Below are 18,260 nucleotides of genomic sequence, written 5' to 3'. Positions count from 1 at the left end.
CTATATTATTCTGCGAAAGCCTAGCGAGGGTCTCGGTTCTGGCAGCCTTGATGCCTAGGTAGCGTAAGAGGGCTTCCCGCCAGTTACCCTCTCATGACAGACTGTAGACGCTCGAGTCACGCCCCGGGGGTTGAAAAGAAGGTCCCCTTCTCCCCGTGCAGTCAGAGTGGCGCTGGCTACCCCCCTCAAGCGTCAGATACACTTCTAGTAAATATAAATAGCCTAGAAAGTGAAGGAGAACACAGTCGCCCAGATAGCCGAATTGGTAAGGCATTCGACATGTAATCGAAAGGCGTGGGTTCGGTCCCCACTCTGGGCGCGTGTTTTTCTTTCTTTCTTTCTTCTGTATATTAAAAAAATGATTACTTCATTACCGTAGTGAAAAAGAAAAGAACCTTACCACACCCCTATGCCTCCTTTGGCGTTGTAGACTGCTGCCCTATCTTTCTGTGTATATATATATATATATATATATATATATATATATATATATATATATATATATATATATATATATATATATATATATATATGTGTGTGTGTGTGTGCGTGTGTGTGTGTGTGTGTGTGTGTAGCAAATCAGAAATGGGATATGAGGGGCTCAGTGAATTAAGACAGAATAAGGTTTGGCAATGAAGAAAACTTCAGATAGGAAAGGGGGATTGCGTTAGGTCATAGAAAGATATGAAGAATTTTTTGAGTGAGAAATAAAGTGGTGAAAAAATGTCCGCCGTGTGGGATCCGAACACACGACCTCCAGAATGGCGGTCTGGTGCGATAACCACTACGCTACCGGCGGGGCTGTTTCCAAACCAAATTCTGGGGTATTTATGTTAAGGGATTTTGTTGGTTTCCTGCACTTGGGGGTGGTAGCCATCCCCACTCAGAAAACTCGGGGTGAAGGGGACCTTCGTTTTAACCCCCGGGCAGTGATACGTACAGGTCATATACATAACATATATACATAACACCGGGCAGATACTCTTGGCAAATCCTCCATAGCTGTAGAGCAGCATTTCAACCAACCAGGCCACAATGTTGATGACCTTAAGTTATATATACTTCAGTCAAATTTTAAGTCTCCTAGGGACAGGAAATACCGAGAATCCTACTTAATTCATAAATTCAACTCCATGGAACCCGCTGGAATTAATGCGTCTACGGCAACTTGGAATCCTTGCGATATTCACCGGGAATACAGCATTAGGCATTTTCGTGCATATACCTCATCCAAAGACTATGACCGTTCACTCTGCTCTGTACCTGGTCAACTAATTTCTCTCTCTTTTTTTTTATTGCTTAGCGTCTAGCTTAATACTCGCCCTCATCCCTCAAACCTTTGCTTTTGGAATTCAATTTTATTTATTTTATTTCTCTCTCTTCTTTTTTTTACTTCGCGTGGTCTTGCGCCCCGTACATCACTCTAACTTTATATTTTCGTTTTTGAGTTTCAGGACAGGCCTGTTCCAGGAATGTTGCCGTGGGTGACACGTGCCATTTCAGTTGCCGGGTCATTGCTTTTTCTTTTGTGTGTGGGTTTATGTGGTTTCCCTACCTGATTTTGTTCTCCCTTTGTTTTCTTTTTTCCTTGACCTAGTTAGTTTTCCCCCGTCTCTATCTTTTGTTTTGACCTGAGGCTTGCAGATAGCTTCTGATAAGGACCACACCCTCACCGCCTGGTCTGCTTCCGGCGGTTCTGAGATCCTTTCCCTAAACCACGCGGAGGGTCAATAAACACCCTCTCAACCTCTCTCCACAAATTCCACGAATATCAACCACCAGCTGACTTCCGTGTGACCTACTTCACGACTTAAACTAGACAACCTTCTTGGCCCCTCAATCTCTCCCCCGACACACTCCCAAACAAATCAGCTTGCTCAATTTCCCTTCCATCTTTCCCTCTCCTTTCACCTGGGGTCCTACCCCTATATAAACCGTGCCTGCCAGGCGAGAGATTGCCCTGAGGAAAGCAAGTTCTATTTGCTGAAACGTAGGCCACAATCGTGCTTTTACCTTGTTCCAAGTTTTTCTTCTCTTATATATATATATATATATAAATATATATATATATATATATATATATATATATATTTTTTTTTTTTTTATATATATTTATATTTTTGTGTGTGTGTGTGGTGTGTTTAGTTGAAAAATGAGGGCTTGTTGCCGGAACACAGAAATAATGATCACCAGTATGAAATGTAAATGAGGCATCGCGTAACGGTTACGATTTTATATTATGGTGAGAGAAGTTACATTTTTTAATTTTCGTAAGAAAGAAAGGCAGAATAACACGCGTCCACAGTTTAGACCAAACCCAGGTCTCACCATTCGGTCTTAGATGATTGGTGGTAAGCCATCCTAGACTAAATCGGATGGAAGGTGTTCGGTCCCCACTCTGGACCCGTGCTTTTCTGCTGTATTTCTTAAAATAATTTAGAAATACTAGGAGCACTAACAATAGAAAAAAGCATAAATTTCCCGTATGCCTCCTTTGCCGTTGTAGACGGCCAGCCTTTCTCTGCGTGTTATTTATATATATATATATATATATATATATATATATATATATATATATATATATATATATATATATATATATATATATATATATATATATATATATATATAGAAATAAGGGTTGGCAGTCGAGAAAACCTCGGAAAAGGTTTTCTCGAAAAGGTTTTCCGAGGTTTTTCTCGACTGCCAACCCTTATTTCTGTGTTATTTTCAACGAGCCCCTCATTTCCTATATATATATATATATATATATATATTATATATATATATATATATATATATATATATATATATATATATATATATATATATATATATATATATATATATATATATATATATATATATAAATATATATATACACATATAACAGTGCAGAGCTTGGACGCTGAATAGTATATTAAATTAGACTCACCACGACAAACATAACTCTATTTAATACAACGTTTCGGCTGGGATCCAGCCTTTTTCAAGTGGAGTACAAGGGATGAATGCAGGGTATATGTAGGCTCGAAGGGAGCGCTGTGAGTACGTGGACAGATGATTTCAAAGTGTACAAGAAGGAAGTACAGCAAAAAACAAGTGGAAAGAAACGTACTGCACGACTGGGCGCGCAGGTAATCCATCTCAAAAAACAACGCGGCGAAAAGCAAAAGCGAGGCACTTAGGAAGCGTGTTTCCTTCAGCCATCGGCCACCCACGCACAGCAATATTAAGAAAAGTAAACAAGTAAGGAAGGGGCACTGGGCATCTCACTCCAAAGGAGCGGAAACAACCTGCCGCACAAGGCGGAAGCGTAGAATCGACAATTAGTCATCCAGACACTGGGGAACGCAAAATGGCGGAAGGCGACGTAGAAGTCCAAGAATGCAGGCGGGAGGATTAGCGAGGGGGCCGCGTCCTCAAAGGAAAATGCCGCCGCTTCCCGCGGAGACCAGATAATAGCCACAAATGGCTTATCCGTGGCCCGCGTCCCGGGCACAAGGCGGACAATGACGACATTGTCGTAAATGTCGGCAGTCGTCATTGTCCGCCTTGTGCCCGGGCAGCGGGCCGCGGATAAGCCATTTGGGGCTATTACCTTGTCTCCTCGGGAAGCGGCGGCAGTTTCTTTTAAGGACGCGGCCCCCTCGCTAATCCTCCCGCTTGCATTCTTGAACTTCAACGTCGCCTTCTGCCATTTTGCGTTCCCCAGTGTCTGGATGACTAATTATCGATTCTAGGCTTTGGCCTTGTGCGGCAGGTTGTTTCCGGTCCTTTGGAGTGAGATTCCGAGTACCCCTTCCTTATTTGTTCACTTTTCTTAATATTGCTGTGCGTGGGTGGGCGGTGGCTGAAGGAAACACGCTTCCTAAGTGCCTTGCTTTTGCTTTTCTCCGCGTTGTTTTTTGAGATGGATTACCTGCGCGCCCAGTCGGGCAGTACGTTTCTTTCCACTTGTTTTTTGCTGTACTCCTTCTTGTACACTTTTGAAATCATCTGTCCACCTGCTCACAGCGCTCCCTGCAAGCCTACATATACCCTGTATTCGACCCTTGTACTTCACTTGAAAAAGGCTGGGTCCCAGCCGAAACGTCGGAATAAATTGTATGTTTTTCGTGTGACTCTAATATATATATATCTATATATATAGATATATGTATGTATATATATATGTGTATATATATATATATATATATATATATATATATATATATATATATATATATATATATATATATATATAGATATATATATATATATATATATATATATATACATATTTAAATCAGTGTGTCAGACCTAAATAAATACCGGTTCTGCTACGGTTCTGGTTCAGGCGAAATCATTTTGTTCCGGTTTAGTTCCGGTTCGACAAAATGACGTACCCAACTGGTTCGCGAACTGGTTCATGAGTTGAATTATCGGTGATATTAGAAAAAAACATTTAGTAGTTTAAACTGACATTCATTAGAAAAGACATATTAGAAAAAGAGATGAAGTGGATGCGATTTACTACGTACTTTCTCGCCCAGACTTTTTGTTGTCGTAGCGACTATTCATAAAACCACCGCTAAGAGATATGACGATGGGGTAGATATTGTGCCCTTTACTTTTTTGTTGAAATTGCTGTGGTCGCTATGTTATCACCCGTCACCCTAACCTTAAAGCTTTAATTCAGGCCTGCGTACTAACGCTTTCAAATAGCAGCGCCTATTACCAATGGCGCAATTTTTTTATATTTGTAAAAAAAACAGAAAGATCCTACAACAGGCACATAAATATTACCAATGAATACGATTACTAGATCAACCTGGATAATTTGTTAGCTGCCACCTTATCAAATGTATTAGCCAGTCGTTTTCTAAAAGTAGGTTTATTTAACGCTCAGTCGCTGCATTATTGTTCTGACCACTCCGATTCCTTTCGCGATATCTATACCGGATGTGTGCATTACAATCAGTGTGTCATCATACAACCTGACCCCGGGCCATTGTTCCGTGTGCTACATTGCGGAATCTTATAACAGATTACGCTGTTACAAAATGAAATGAAAATTTGACACGCCGAGCGTGAGATACGACGTTTTAAAGCAAAGCTTTTTACCTCTACCCCCCAAGGGTTCTTTCGCGACCGTTGGTGTCACCAGAAAACTCAGCGAACACATAAAAGAATTTCCTGGCACCGCCGGGAATCGAACCTGGAACTAATACACTAACAAAGCGAGAGCCCGTTCTCTTACCGATTTAGCTACGAGCCCACGCGAAGACTGGGAAGACAGGTGGTGTACTCACCAAGCACATCTACGGGTTTACCCCCTGCGTTCTCGCTGAATGCTACGTGAAAGCGTCACGCGACCACTCACGCCCGTCTAGCGGCCCTGTGCGCACCTTGCTCATGTGCTAAGAGTTACAAAAATTAAAGGAAGCTCACACCAATGCATGGTATCTCACTTCTAGTACGCCAATGTGCTCAAGCCTGTGGCCTCCAGTGTTCACGTAAACAATCACAGCTCCTTATCGTCCGCCCTCACGCCAAACCAAGGAATACATTGAAATACTCATTGATGGCCAGGCCATCACTTGAAGCCCCAGCATCAAGATCCTGGGGCTACATCTCGACCCTAACATCAAGAGTGACGTCTCCTTGCAGCGCCTCAAAAACAGCATTAATCAAATCATATACATGATCAGGCGAGTTGCCACCAAGAAGCGAGGCCTAAAGGAATGCGGTACCTTTAGATTATTTGAAGCTTTTGTCCTCTCGAGAGTCACTTACGTCAACCCACTGTCTTCTTCTCAACAAGGAAGACATAGAGATGCTTTATATAATGATTAGAAAGGCGGTCGAGCGGGCCATTGGTGTTCTCATCAGTGCGTCCACACAGAGGCTGCTTTGCACCGGGTTCCACAACATGGTGGAACAGCTGATAGAACGCCATCTTTCTAACCAGAAGGTCCGACTCAGAACTAGGGTGGGTAACCGCATGCTTCACCCGATTGGCTGGGCAGTCCAGAATGTCACTCCACTTGACGTACTCCCAGACTCTTGGCGACTAAAACTAAAGATGTTCCCTTTGCTTAGAAATATGAACCTCGCACATGACGAGGGTTAGCGAAAAGCATGGGCTCAAGCGCCAAACACCACCCTCGGTGGGGATCATGCAGTTAGCTACACAGACGCCTCCAAACATCGAGGGCAGCAATACGCCATCATCGTGGCTACCTCCAGAACCAACCTCCTCGCGTGTACCTCGCTTAAGACCCAAGAAATGACGGCAGCAGAAGAGGCAGCCATCAGCCTGGCTCTCACTCAACCAGGGGTTCGGAGGGTAGTCACCGATTCCCAGCAAGCCTACTGGAATTACCAGCCAGGTTGGGTGTCCTGACCTGCACTACGCGTTCTAAAAAACCACTCCCGAAACGTTTCCATTCAGCTCCTGTGGACACCCCCTCACGCTTCAATGGAGGGAAAAAAATACGCCCACCCAACAAGCCTGCGCTTTTAGCTCCTGTGCTATGGAGCTGCACGAGGACAGTCACCCGCTTGTCACATTCAGGGAGATAACCCAGCATTATCGCCTTCTGAGACAGACCGTACCTTCGCCTTACCCTGACCTTTCCAGAGAACAGCAAACTACCCTACGGCTCATGCAATCTGGGCTACTTCCCACAGCCTACGCGTCTTCAGTTAATTCATCCGAATCGCTACGACGCTGAATGTAAATTTTGCTCAGAAGTAGGAACACTCCGCCCCGTAATCGGGGTGTGCGACTTTAGCCCTCAGCACCCTCCTCTCTTTCTGTCAACTACCCAACAAGAGCAATGGGAGATGCTGCTGTCCAGGCCCTCTCTACGTACCCAGCTTCCGCGGGTAGACAGAACACAGGCCGCGCGGACTGAATATGGGCCCCACAGAAGAAGGAATCACTCCACAGGGTTGCACTCTGGGCCGATAAGAAATCTGAACAGAAGTATTTCTTCCTTCTTGTCCTTCTTCTCTGCCGCAAATCTCGTCGCCTCCGTCCGCGGCGCAGAGACAGAGAAGTCAGATAGTCTAACACCGGGTTGGAGCTTTAATTTTATAAAAAAAAGTTTCCTCTCTTGTGCTACAACAATACAACTCAACCAAACACCGTTCATGCATCATGCCTTGATTTAACCTTACCAAGAATATCTCTTTGAAGTAATAAATGGTGTGGTTAAGTGCACTTCACTTTTCTCTTGTTTTACTATTTGTAGAACGATGTGAGTGCATTCAAGTGACGTCGCATGGGTAATCGTTATGGGTGCCGTTTACAGCTTTGCTTTCCAACCACATTCACAGGGTGTATTGGCGCGATTTTGTTTGTGTATGCGCCCTTAATTCTTCCACAGCAGTACTGCTCTCGGGAACGAGTAGCAGTAGAAGCAATGTAGCGAGTTTGACAGTCAGTGCAAGCGCACCTTGGGAAAAAAGCGTATCTGAAAGAGACAAAACTCCACCAGCAGCAAATGGCTTAGCCACTAAGCAGCTCCTGCGGTCACATTTGTCAAGTATTACATTATGCAGGTGTCGCACATTTTAAAGAAATTATGAAATGAAAAAAGTTTGCACACAACGGGTGTAAGCTTTCGGAGTTGCGCACTGGAGCACTCCTGCATCCTGATTGCTTCAATAAAGTACCAGCTAGGGAGGTTAAAGTCATTTTATATCCACTGCAAGCAGCCAAAAATAGCTTTTCGTTTGGTCAGCTTGCACTACGCTCGCGCTTCCAGCAGCAACAGACCATTGCTATCTTGGCGCTCATTCATTTCCCCTGTTGTTACACAGAGCATTATATTCTTCAATTATCTGGAGGTGAAAATGCATGAGTGGGTACGAATTTAATGGTACGTGAAAAAAAAGGCCAGAATTGCATTGACTGTGCATTATCCACAACGAAGGGTCGAGCCGTTTCGTCTTGAACCGGCAACCGCTTTTATTTTGGCTCTGTTCCTGTTAGGGCTCAGAGTGCTGAAAAAATAACTGTTCGGGTTCGGGTTGAGTTCCAGTTCGACACCCTGATCTATCTATCTATCTATCTATCTATCTATCTATATATATATATATATATATATATATATATATATATATATATATATATATATATATAGGGTTTGGAAATGAGGGGCTCGTTAGGAAATACAGAAAGAAATGCCGGCAGTCTACAAAGCCAAAGAAGGCATAGGGGAGTGGTTAGATTTTTTTTTATTGTTATTGACCTTACATTATTTTTTTAATAATTACATAAGAAAGAAAGAAAGAAAAACACGCGCCCAGAGTGGGGACCGAACCCACGCCTTTCGATTAGATCTCGAATGCCTTACCAATTCGGCTATCTGGGCGACTGTGTTCCGCTTCACTTTCTGGGGTATTTATATTTACTGCAACTGTATCTGACGCTTGAGGGTGGTAGCCAGCGCCACTCAGACTACACGGGGAGAAGGGGACCTTCTTTTTCAACCCCCGGGGCGTGACGCGAACGTCTACAGCCTGTCATGAGCGGTTAACCGGCGGGAAACCCTCTTATGCTACCTTGGCATCAAGGCTGCCAGAACCGAGGCCCTCGCTAAGCTTTCGCACGATAATAGGGTTTGGAAATGAGGGGCTCGTTAGGAAATACAGAAAAAAATGCCGGCAGTCCACAACGCCAAAGAAGGCATAGGGGAGTGGTTAGATTTTTTTTTTATCTGAACCTCAAGCGTCAGATACAGTTGCAGTAAATATAAATACCCCAGAAAGTGAAGCGGACCACAGTCGCCCAGATAGCCGAATTGGTAAGGCATTCGAGATCTAATCGAAAGGCGTGGGTTCGGTCCCCACACTGGTCGCGTGTTTTTCTTCCTTTCTTTCTTATGTAATTAATAAAAAAATAATGTAACGTCAATAACAATAAAAAAAAATCTAACCACTCCCCTATGCTTTCTTTGGCGTTGTAGACTGCCTATTAAAATTAAGAAGCCACCAATTTAAAACGAGCGATAAGCAGGTTAGTTTTCCGTAACTTTCATTAATCCCAAGTGTGGCTGACCCAAACTTATAAATCAGATAAGATTCCCGAACCTCACGGTCGTGGTGCGTTTTGAAGGCGGATTTTAAACTAGTTTCTTTATATGTTCAATTGCATGCCCGGGACTGTTCACATGTCTTGACAGGGGCAAATAAGGGCAGCTTTTTGCATGAGAGCGGTGATTATTGAAGCGTATTCGGAAAGGCGTTTTAGTTGGGCCGATATATTGTTGCCTACAAACAGTGCACTCTAGAAGATATATGACATTAGCGGAGTCACAGTTAAAGTTACCTTTTATATTTACGAAGTAGTGTGAAGCCGTGCTGGTGGCGCGCTGTGTAGTGGTCATGTGTGGGCATACTTTACATCGGGGTTTATTGCAGGGCATGCAGCCAGTAGTTGCCGGTCGGTTGATACGAGAGTTAGTAAGAAAGTCACCTAAATTCTTATTACGCCGGTAGACAACGCGTGGTGGTTCGGGGAATATACATTTTAAGCGGTGACTTTGCATAAGGATATTGTGATGTTTTTTAGTACGGTTGACACTCCTCGAGCGGAGGATGAGTGAGTTAAAACTAAGTTAGATTGCGGGTTCCCGTTCGGGGCTTTTTTCTTACAGATTACGTTATGGTCTATTTGGTTGGCTCGCACAATAGCGTCGTCGATAACGTTTTCCCGGTATTTATTATTCAGGAGGGTGGTCTTGAGTTCTCTACAGTTTTAGTCAAAATCGGCTTGGTTTGAGCAAATTATCCTAAATCGGTGGGCTTGGCTGTAAGGTATTGCAGTCTTGCAGTGTCTGACATGGCTACTTCGGAAGTGTAAATACTGCCGCGTGTCTGTCGCTTTTCTGCAGTTTAGTTTGAAGCCGACCTTGGAAGGTAGTTACGGTGACGTCCAGAAAGGTCACACTGTGTTCCGAATAGGAATAAGCAAGAGAAATACTAGGATGGGCTAGGGTAAATGCCTCAATAAAGGTGAGGATCTCCACCTCACCATGTTGCCAGATCATGAATATGTCATCAATATACCTTTTATAGAACATTGGATTTAAATTTTGGGTGTCAGGAAAGTTTTATTCGAGGTGAGCCATAAAGATATTGGCGTAGTTAGGTCCGATTAGAGTTCCCATTGACGTTCCGCTGACTTGCACATAATGAACTCTGTCGAACTAAAACTTCTTAAGTTCAAGAATAAGCCTAAGGAATGTTCGGAGAGCAGAAGAATCGATAGGTTTGTCGCGCGATGACTGCTCATACACAAGGGATACAGCGGCAATGCCATCTTCATGCGGTATGTTAGTATACAGTGACGCAACATCAAGGGCGACTAGAAGGCAGTTGTCAGGAATTTCAATTTTTGAGATGTCTGAGAGAAAGTCATTGGTATCCTTAATGAAGGAGGGAAAGCTGGGCGGAATGTCGCAAATGAGATTATCCACATAGCGCGAGAGGGTTTCGGTAACAGTGCCAATGGCAGAAACAATGGGGCGCCCCGGGTGGTTCACCTTGTGATTCTTTGGGAGATGATATAATTTACCAGCTACAGGGCCCAAGGGGATCAGGGAAAGAGCGGTGGTTTCATTTATTTTTTTATTTTTAACAAGCTCAGCAAGTTTATATTTGACAATTTTCCTATACTCTTGAGTGGGATCATTGGGTACTGCTTTATAGAACATCGATACTGATAGTTGCTTATTGGCCTCGTTAACATAGTCGGTTTTGTCAAAGATTACGATTGCGCCTCCCTTGTCGGCAGGTTTAGTAATTATGTCGGGACAGCTTGCGAGTTCCTCTAGGGCCCACTTTTCGTTCGTATTCATGTTGTGGTGGAACGAAATTTGTCATTGGTAGGCTTTTCGCACATCGCGTTGGACAGCTTTGATGTACATGTCGAGGCAACTATCACGCTGTGTGGGAGGGGTCTAGTGCTTATAGCTAGGTAGGGTTCTGCGGGCTTCTTCTGTCGTGGGGTGATCGTAGAAGTATTCTCGCAGCCTCATGTTTCTGGCGATGTTATCTAAGTCCTTAAAACGTTGCATACATCAAAACCACCAGTACCTGGGCAAAAGTTAAGGCCCTTTGACAAGACGTTATTCTGAGCTGGGGAGACGGTTATACTTGATAGGTTCATTACATTCCCGGTAACATTTTGTTTTGTGACGCCAGGCGAGGGATGATTATTAGTACAGGGGTTTAACTGAACTGTTTGGGCTGCAGTAGTCGAAGCATTTATAACAGTCGTAGTGACATCATCGGTCGTATTGTCAGAGCGGGGGCAGTTGCTAGTGCCGGAGCTTGTTAGTTTCTTACGCATGTGGCCATTGTTAGAAATGTTATCTCGGTTAAACTTTTTGTCTTTTGATCGGGATATGGCGGAGGCCGTCTTAGATTCGTAGTTGCTTAAAAGGTTCAACACTCTTTAGCTTAGTTTTGGACTAAGTAGTTCCTCTTTCTTTCGGGGAGAATGGCCGTAGTTTCGTAGTGATTGAGGAATATTTCAGTTATTTGTAAAGATGCTTTATCGACTGCCTGTTTCCACTTAATTATGTTGAACGGGGAGAGTTCGGTAGTAGCAGGTTTTATTCTAATCCTAAGACCCCTGAGAGTGATCGCGGCAGTTAAGTACTCCAACCAGTCTCCCCAGCCACTGAATACCTTACTGTATACTCTTCCCTTTCTTTTGAAACCGCGGTTGCCCAGTTTCCCGCATTGTCTGAACTTGCAACCCATGCGGAATACGTTGACCCGAAAAAGGGAAACCTTGAACGCTGCTTTGTTAACACGACCCCTTTCTCTCTCTCGCTCCGCCCCCCCTTTTTTTGGTTTGTTGTTGTTGTAAAATAGGCGTAGCCCGACTGTATGCATACTCTCAATTTCCCAAACATTTTCCGCTCCTTGTCGCAGTTTTCTGCAAACCTGTATAAGAAATGTGTTCCAAATGTTTCCGACGGCAAAATCATGTAACTCTACTCTGATGAAGGCAAGTCCCGTTGCCGCTACGTAAGTAAACCTTGTTTGTTTTTGTTCTTGCTGTGTACCCGACTTTTTACGTATACTATTTCTGCGCGCTTTGTGAGTTTATCTTTCTCTAGATTTGTTTCTACCATGAGCGCTGACCGGACCACAGGAAAGAGCATCATCTGGAAATTTCCGCAGACCGAAACCACAACAGTTGTGATCCGGGACTCCCAGACCAAGTATGTGTTATATCACTTCGATCCCCTCTGCTGGAACCCCCGCTTTTGTATCTCAGCCTGACGAATGCATTGCTGACGCACGCTCACTCATCGACTTTATCCCTGCCTCTGCCACTACAGTTTTTCTGCAATATTGGTACTAATGATCTCAGCTCTACTTCCGCTGAGCATGACTTCTCTGACTACCGCTCACTGACTGACCTCATTCTGGAATCCCGACCGAACATTTCCACTATAAACGCCAGTCTCATTCTTCCCCGCTCCGCTAACCGCCGCCGCTACTACCGCATCTCTCGCTTTGCTGGCTGCTTCAACGAAAAGGCACGCCGTTTCAACTCACTTCTACGCTAATTTTGCCCCCACTCACGCTTTGTCTGCTTCGTCGATCATGGCTTTTAGAACCTTCCAGCATGCCGAGTACTCGCTGCGGACGGCTTACACCGGAGCTTCGAGGGTGTGGCCTTACTGGCCGGCCACATTCGTGCACTCTGCTTCATGCAACAGCGCTGCAATCCTCTGGGCTGGCGCGACTTCGCATGCACCGCCGACCCAGTTGCAGCGCCGGCTATCTTGCCAAATGACAGCGACTTTCCACCACTTCCTCCAATTCTATCCAGTGTAGGACCCCGGAGCAGTGTCGTGCCAGCAGCCCACCGCCACCGCCCCCCGATGCACCGCAACCACGGCGCCCCGGGCGCGCGCCAGCGCCTCAACCCCAAAGTCCGCGGAGGAGCGTCGCACCAGCGACATGCCAACCACTACTGGCAAACCTGCAGCGGCACAACGCCCCGAGGGAACGCTCGCGGCGACATTACGAAGCTCCCTGACCAGCGCCGCACCAACAGCATGCTACGCCCAACCTCCGCATCTTCGGCGACCGCCGACCCTACGAAAACCAAAAGCAGCGCGTCCGCCGGACGTTCCGTGGTCCAAAATTCAGCCCTACGTGCCACATGCCCTTACAACCTTCGAAAGAATCAGCATAGCAGCAACTGACTACAAAACAAAAAAACAGGTAGCGCGGCCTCCTTCCCTGTTTCAAGACAGTTTTTAAAGCTAAGAAAAATCACCGCAAAGCGCATACGTTCCGAATTGCACGTTTCCGCTCTTGCACACTACTTGACTGCCGCGGTCGCTCCCAGGGGACTTAGGTTTAGAATAAAACCCGCTATTACCGAACTCTCCCCGTCCAACATGAATAAGGGGAAACAGGTACTTGATAAAGCATCCTTTCAATTAACTGAAATATTCCTCATTCACTACGAAACTATGGCTCATTCTCTCCGAAAGAAAGAGGAACTACTTAGTCAGGAACTAAGCAAAAGAGTGTTGAACCTTTTAAGCAACTTCGAATCTAAAACGGCCTCCGCCATATCCCGAACAAAAGACCGAACGTTTACAAGAGAGAAGATTTCTAACACCGGCCACATGCGTAAGAAACTAACAAGCTCCGGCACTAGTAACTGCCCCCGCTCTGACAATACGACCGATAATGTCACTACGACTATAATAAATGCTTCGACTACTGCACCCCAAACAGTTCAGTTAAACCCCTGTACTAATAATTTTCCCTCGCATGCCGTCACAAAAGAAAACCTTACCGGGAATGTAATGAACCTTTCAAGTATAAACCTCTCCCCAGCTAAGATAAACGTCTTGTCAAAGAGCCTAAACTTTTGCTCGGCTACAGGTGGTTTTGAGGTATGTCAACGTTTTAAGGACTTAGATAACATCGCCAGAAACGTGAGGCTGCGAGAATACTTCTACGATCACCCCACGACAGAAGAAGCCCGCAGAACCCTACCTAGCTATAAGCACTAGACCCCTCCAACACAGCGTGATAGTCGCCTCGACATGTACATCAAAGCTGTCCAAAGCGATGTGCGAAAAGCATACCAAAGACAAATTTCTTTCCACCACAACATGACTACCAACGAAAAGAAGGCCCTAGAGGAACTCGCAAGCTGTCCCGACAAAATTATTAAACCTGCCGACAAGGGAGGCGCAATCGTAATCTTTGACAATACCGACTATGTTAACGAGGCCAATAAGCAACTATCAGTATCGATGCTCTATAAAGCACTACCCAATGATCCCACTCAAGACTATAGGAAAATTGTCAAAGATAAACTTGCTGAGCTTGTTAAAAATAAAAACATAAATGAAACCACGGCTCGTTCCCTGACCCCTTGGGCCCTGTAGCCGGTAAATTATATCATCTCCCAAAGAATCACAAGGTGAACAACCCGGGGCGCCCCATTGTTTCTGGCATTGGCACTGTTACCGAAAACCTCTCGCGCTATGTGGATAATCTAATTTGCGACATTCCGCCCAGCTTTCCCTCCTTCATTAAGGATACCAATGACTTTCTCTCAGACATCTCAAAAATTGAAATTCCTGATAACTGCCTTCTATTCACCCTCGATGTTGCGTCACTGTATACTAACATCCCGCATGAAAATGGCATCGCCGCTGTGTCCCTTGCGTATGAGCAGTCATCGTGCGACAAACCTATCGATTCTTCTGCTCTACAACCTTTCTTAGGCTCATTCTTGAATTGAACAATTTTGAGTTCGACGGAGTTCATTACGTGCAAGTCAGCGGAACGTCAATGGGAACTCGAATCCGACCTAACTACGCCAATATCTTTATGGCTCACCTCGAATCAAACTTTCTTGACACCCAAAATTTAAAGCAAATGTACTATAAAAGGTATATTGATGACATATTCGTGATCTGGCAACACGGTGAGGCGGAGCTCCTCACCTTCATTGAGGCATTTAACCTAGCCCATCCTAATATTTCCCTTGCTCATTCCTATTCGGAACACAGTGTGAAGGCTCTGGACGTCACCATTACTACCTTCTAAGGTCGGCTTCAAACTAAACTGTATAGAAAACCGACAGACACGCGGCTGTTTTGGCACTTCCGAAGTAGCCATGTCATACACTGCAAGACAGCAATACCTTACAGCCAAGCCCACTGATTTAGGATAATTTGCTCAAACCAAGCCGATTTTGACTAAAACTGTCGAGAACTCAAGACCGCCCTCCTGAATAAAAAATACCCGGAAAACGTTATCGACGACGCTATTGTGCGAGCCAACCAAATAGACCATAACGTAATCTGTAAGAAAAAAGCCCGGAACGGGAACCCGCAATCTAACTTTGTTTTAACTCACTCATCCTCCGCTAGAAGAGTGTCAACCGTGCTACAAATAAATCACAATATCATAATGCAAAGTGATCGCTTAAAAAGCATATTCCCCGAACCACCGCGCGTTGTCTAACGGCATAATAAGAATTTAGGTGACTTTCTTACTAACTCTCGTATCAACCGGCTGGCAACTACTGGCTGCATGCCCTGCAATAAACCCCGATGTAATGTATGCCCACACAATGACCACTACACAGCGCGGCACCTGCACGGCTTCAGACAACTACGTAAATATAAAAGGAAACTTTAACTGTGACTCCGCTAATTTATATCTTCTAGAGTGCACTGTTTGTAGGCAACAATATACCGGCCAAACTGAAACGCCCTTCCGAATACGGTTCAATAATCACCGCTCGCAGGCAAAAAGCTGCCCTTATTTGCCCCTGTGAAGACATGTGAACAGTCCCGGGCATGCATTTGAACATCTTAAAGCAGCGATTTTAGAATCCGCCTTCAAAACGCTACACGACCGCGAGGTTCGGGAAACTTATTTGATTTATAAGTTTGGGTCAGCCACACTTGGGATTAATGAAAGTTACGGAAAACTAACCTGCTTATCGCTCGTTTTAAATTGGCGGCTTCTTAATTTTAATAACTATGTTCATTATTCCTACCCTTGAGTTTCCCATCAGTATTCGCAGAAACTCCCCTAATACAGCAGCTTTATTAGCCTAATACCGCTCAACAATGCCATTTGTCCTTGGGAAGGAGGGCTCGTTCCCACCACCACTTAAGAATGTTTAACTTTTTGTGATCTATTAATATTTACCCTTTTGTGACCCTACCTATTTCCTGTTCAGTTGCTAGCTTCTGTGAAATGCTTATTTGTGCCACGTATCTATTCTCTTCATCCGCGGGGGGCACACCCATCTTCGCTTCCGCCCCAACCAGAGTCCCCAGCCACTGAATACCTTACTGTATACTCTTCCCTTTCTTTTGAAACCGGGGTTTTCCAGTTTCCCGCATTGTCTGAAATTGCAGCCCATGCGGCATACGTTGCCCGTCATGATGCAACCTTGAACGCTGCTTTGTTAACAAGACCCCTTTCTCTCTCTCGCTCCGCGCCCCCCCTTTTTTTCTTTTGGTTTCTTGTTGTTGTAACATAGGCGAAGCCCGACTGTATGCATACTCTCCATTTCCGAAACATTTTCCGCTCCTTCTCACCGTTTTCTGCAAACCTATATAAGAAATGTGTTCCAAATATTTGCGACAGCAATATCATGTAACTTTACTCTGATGAAAGCAAGTCCCGTTGCCGCAACGTAAGTATATCTTGTTTGTTATTGTTCTTGCTGTGTATCCGACTCTTTACTTATACTGTAAATATATATATATATATATATATATATATATATATATATATATATATATATATATATATATATATATATATAGAAATAAGGGTTGGCAGTCGAGAAAACCTCGGAAAGCAAAGGGGAGGATGTGGTAGATCATTGAAACAGATTAAGAATTTGGAAAGAAAGAAAGAAAGTGAAGAAAAAATGCCCGCCAGGTGGGATCCGAACCCACGACATCCAGAATACCGGTCTGGTGCGATCTGGTGCGGTCTGGTGCGACCGGTATTCTGGAGGTCGTGGGTTCGGATCCCACCTGGCGGGCATTTTTTCTTCACTTTCTTTCTTTCTTTCCAAATTCTTAATCTGTTTCAATGATCTACCACATCCTCCCCTTTGCTTTCCGAGGTTATCTCGACTGCCAACCCTTATTTCTGTGTTATTTTCAACGAGCCCCTCATTTCCTATATATATATATATATATATATATATATATATATATATATGTGCGTATATAGCGAATCAGAATAGGAAATGAGGGGCTCGTTGAAAATAAGACAGAAATAAGGGTTGGCAGTCACGAAAACTCGGAAAGCAAAGCAGAGGATGTGGTAGGTCATTGAAATAGATAAGGAATTTGTAAAGAAAAAAAGAAAGGGAACGAAAAATGCGCGCTAGGTGGGATCCGAACCCGCGACCTCCAGAATACCGGTTTGGTTGCGATAACCACTGCGCTACCGGCCTGGCGATTTTCCCCTTCCCTTTCTTATTTATTTATATTAAGGTATTTGTGTTTCCTGTGCTTGGGGTTGGTAGCCAGTGCCACTCGGACTACTCGGGGGAAGGGGACCTTCTTTTTAACCCCCGGGCCGTGACTCGAGTGTCTATGACATGTCAAGAGTGGCCGACCAGAGTTGAACCCTCTTAATCTTCCTATGGCACCAAGACTGCCAGAACAGAGACCCTCGCTATGCATGTAGCGAATCGGAGTAGGAAATGAGTGGCTAGTTGAAAATAAGACAGAAACAATGGTTGGCAGTAAAGAAAACCTCGGAAAGCAAAGGGGAGGATATAGTAGATCATTGAAACAGAAAATGAATGTGGAAAGAAAACAAGAAAGTGGAGAAAAATGCCCGCCAGGTGGGATCCGGACCCACTATCTCCAGAATTCTGGTCTGGGGCAATAACCACTACGCTACCGGCGGGGCGATTTTCCCCTCCACTTTCTGGGGTATTTATGTTAAGGTATTTCTGTTTCCTGTGCTTGGGGTTGGCAGCCAGCGCCACTCGGACTACTCTAGGTGAAGGGGGCCTTCTTTTTAACCCCCGGGCCGTGACTCGAGTGTCTACGACATGTCAAGAGTGGCCGACCAGCGTTGAACCCTCTTAAGCTTCCTATGGCACCAAGACTGCCAGAACAGAGGCCCTCGCTATGCATGTAGCGAATCGGAATTGGAAATGATGGGCTCGTTGAAAATAAGACAGAAAGAAGAGTTGGCAGTCCAGAAAAACTCGAAAA

The 18,260-nt window shown here is 44.6% G+C and overlaps 1 non-coding gene across 1 annotated transcript; it reads left to right on the top strand.

The window, feature by feature from the left end:
* The first annotated feature begins 247 nt into the window (after positions 1 to 247).
* On the top strand, positions 248 to 319 carry Trnat-ugu (transfer RNA threonine (anticodon UGU)). Its single transcript has one exon. It is a non-coding gene; the product is annotated as a tRNA-Thr (tRNA).
* The last annotated feature ends 17,941 nt before the right edge of the window (positions 320 to 18,260 follow it).

This window comes from Haemaphysalis longicornis, unplaced genomic scaffold (genome assembly GCF_048455015.1).
Source record: "Haemaphysalis longicornis isolate Haplotype H1 unplaced genomic scaffold, Haemaphysalis longicornis Haplotype H1 scaffold_8, whole genome shotgun sequence".
In the NCBI taxonomy this organism is placed as follows: Eukaryota; Metazoa; Arthropoda; class Arachnida; order Ixodida; family Ixodidae; genus Haemaphysalis; species Haemaphysalis longicornis.
Note: the sequence above shows the minus strand (reverse complement) of the source record. Positions and strands in the feature narration are given on the sequence as shown.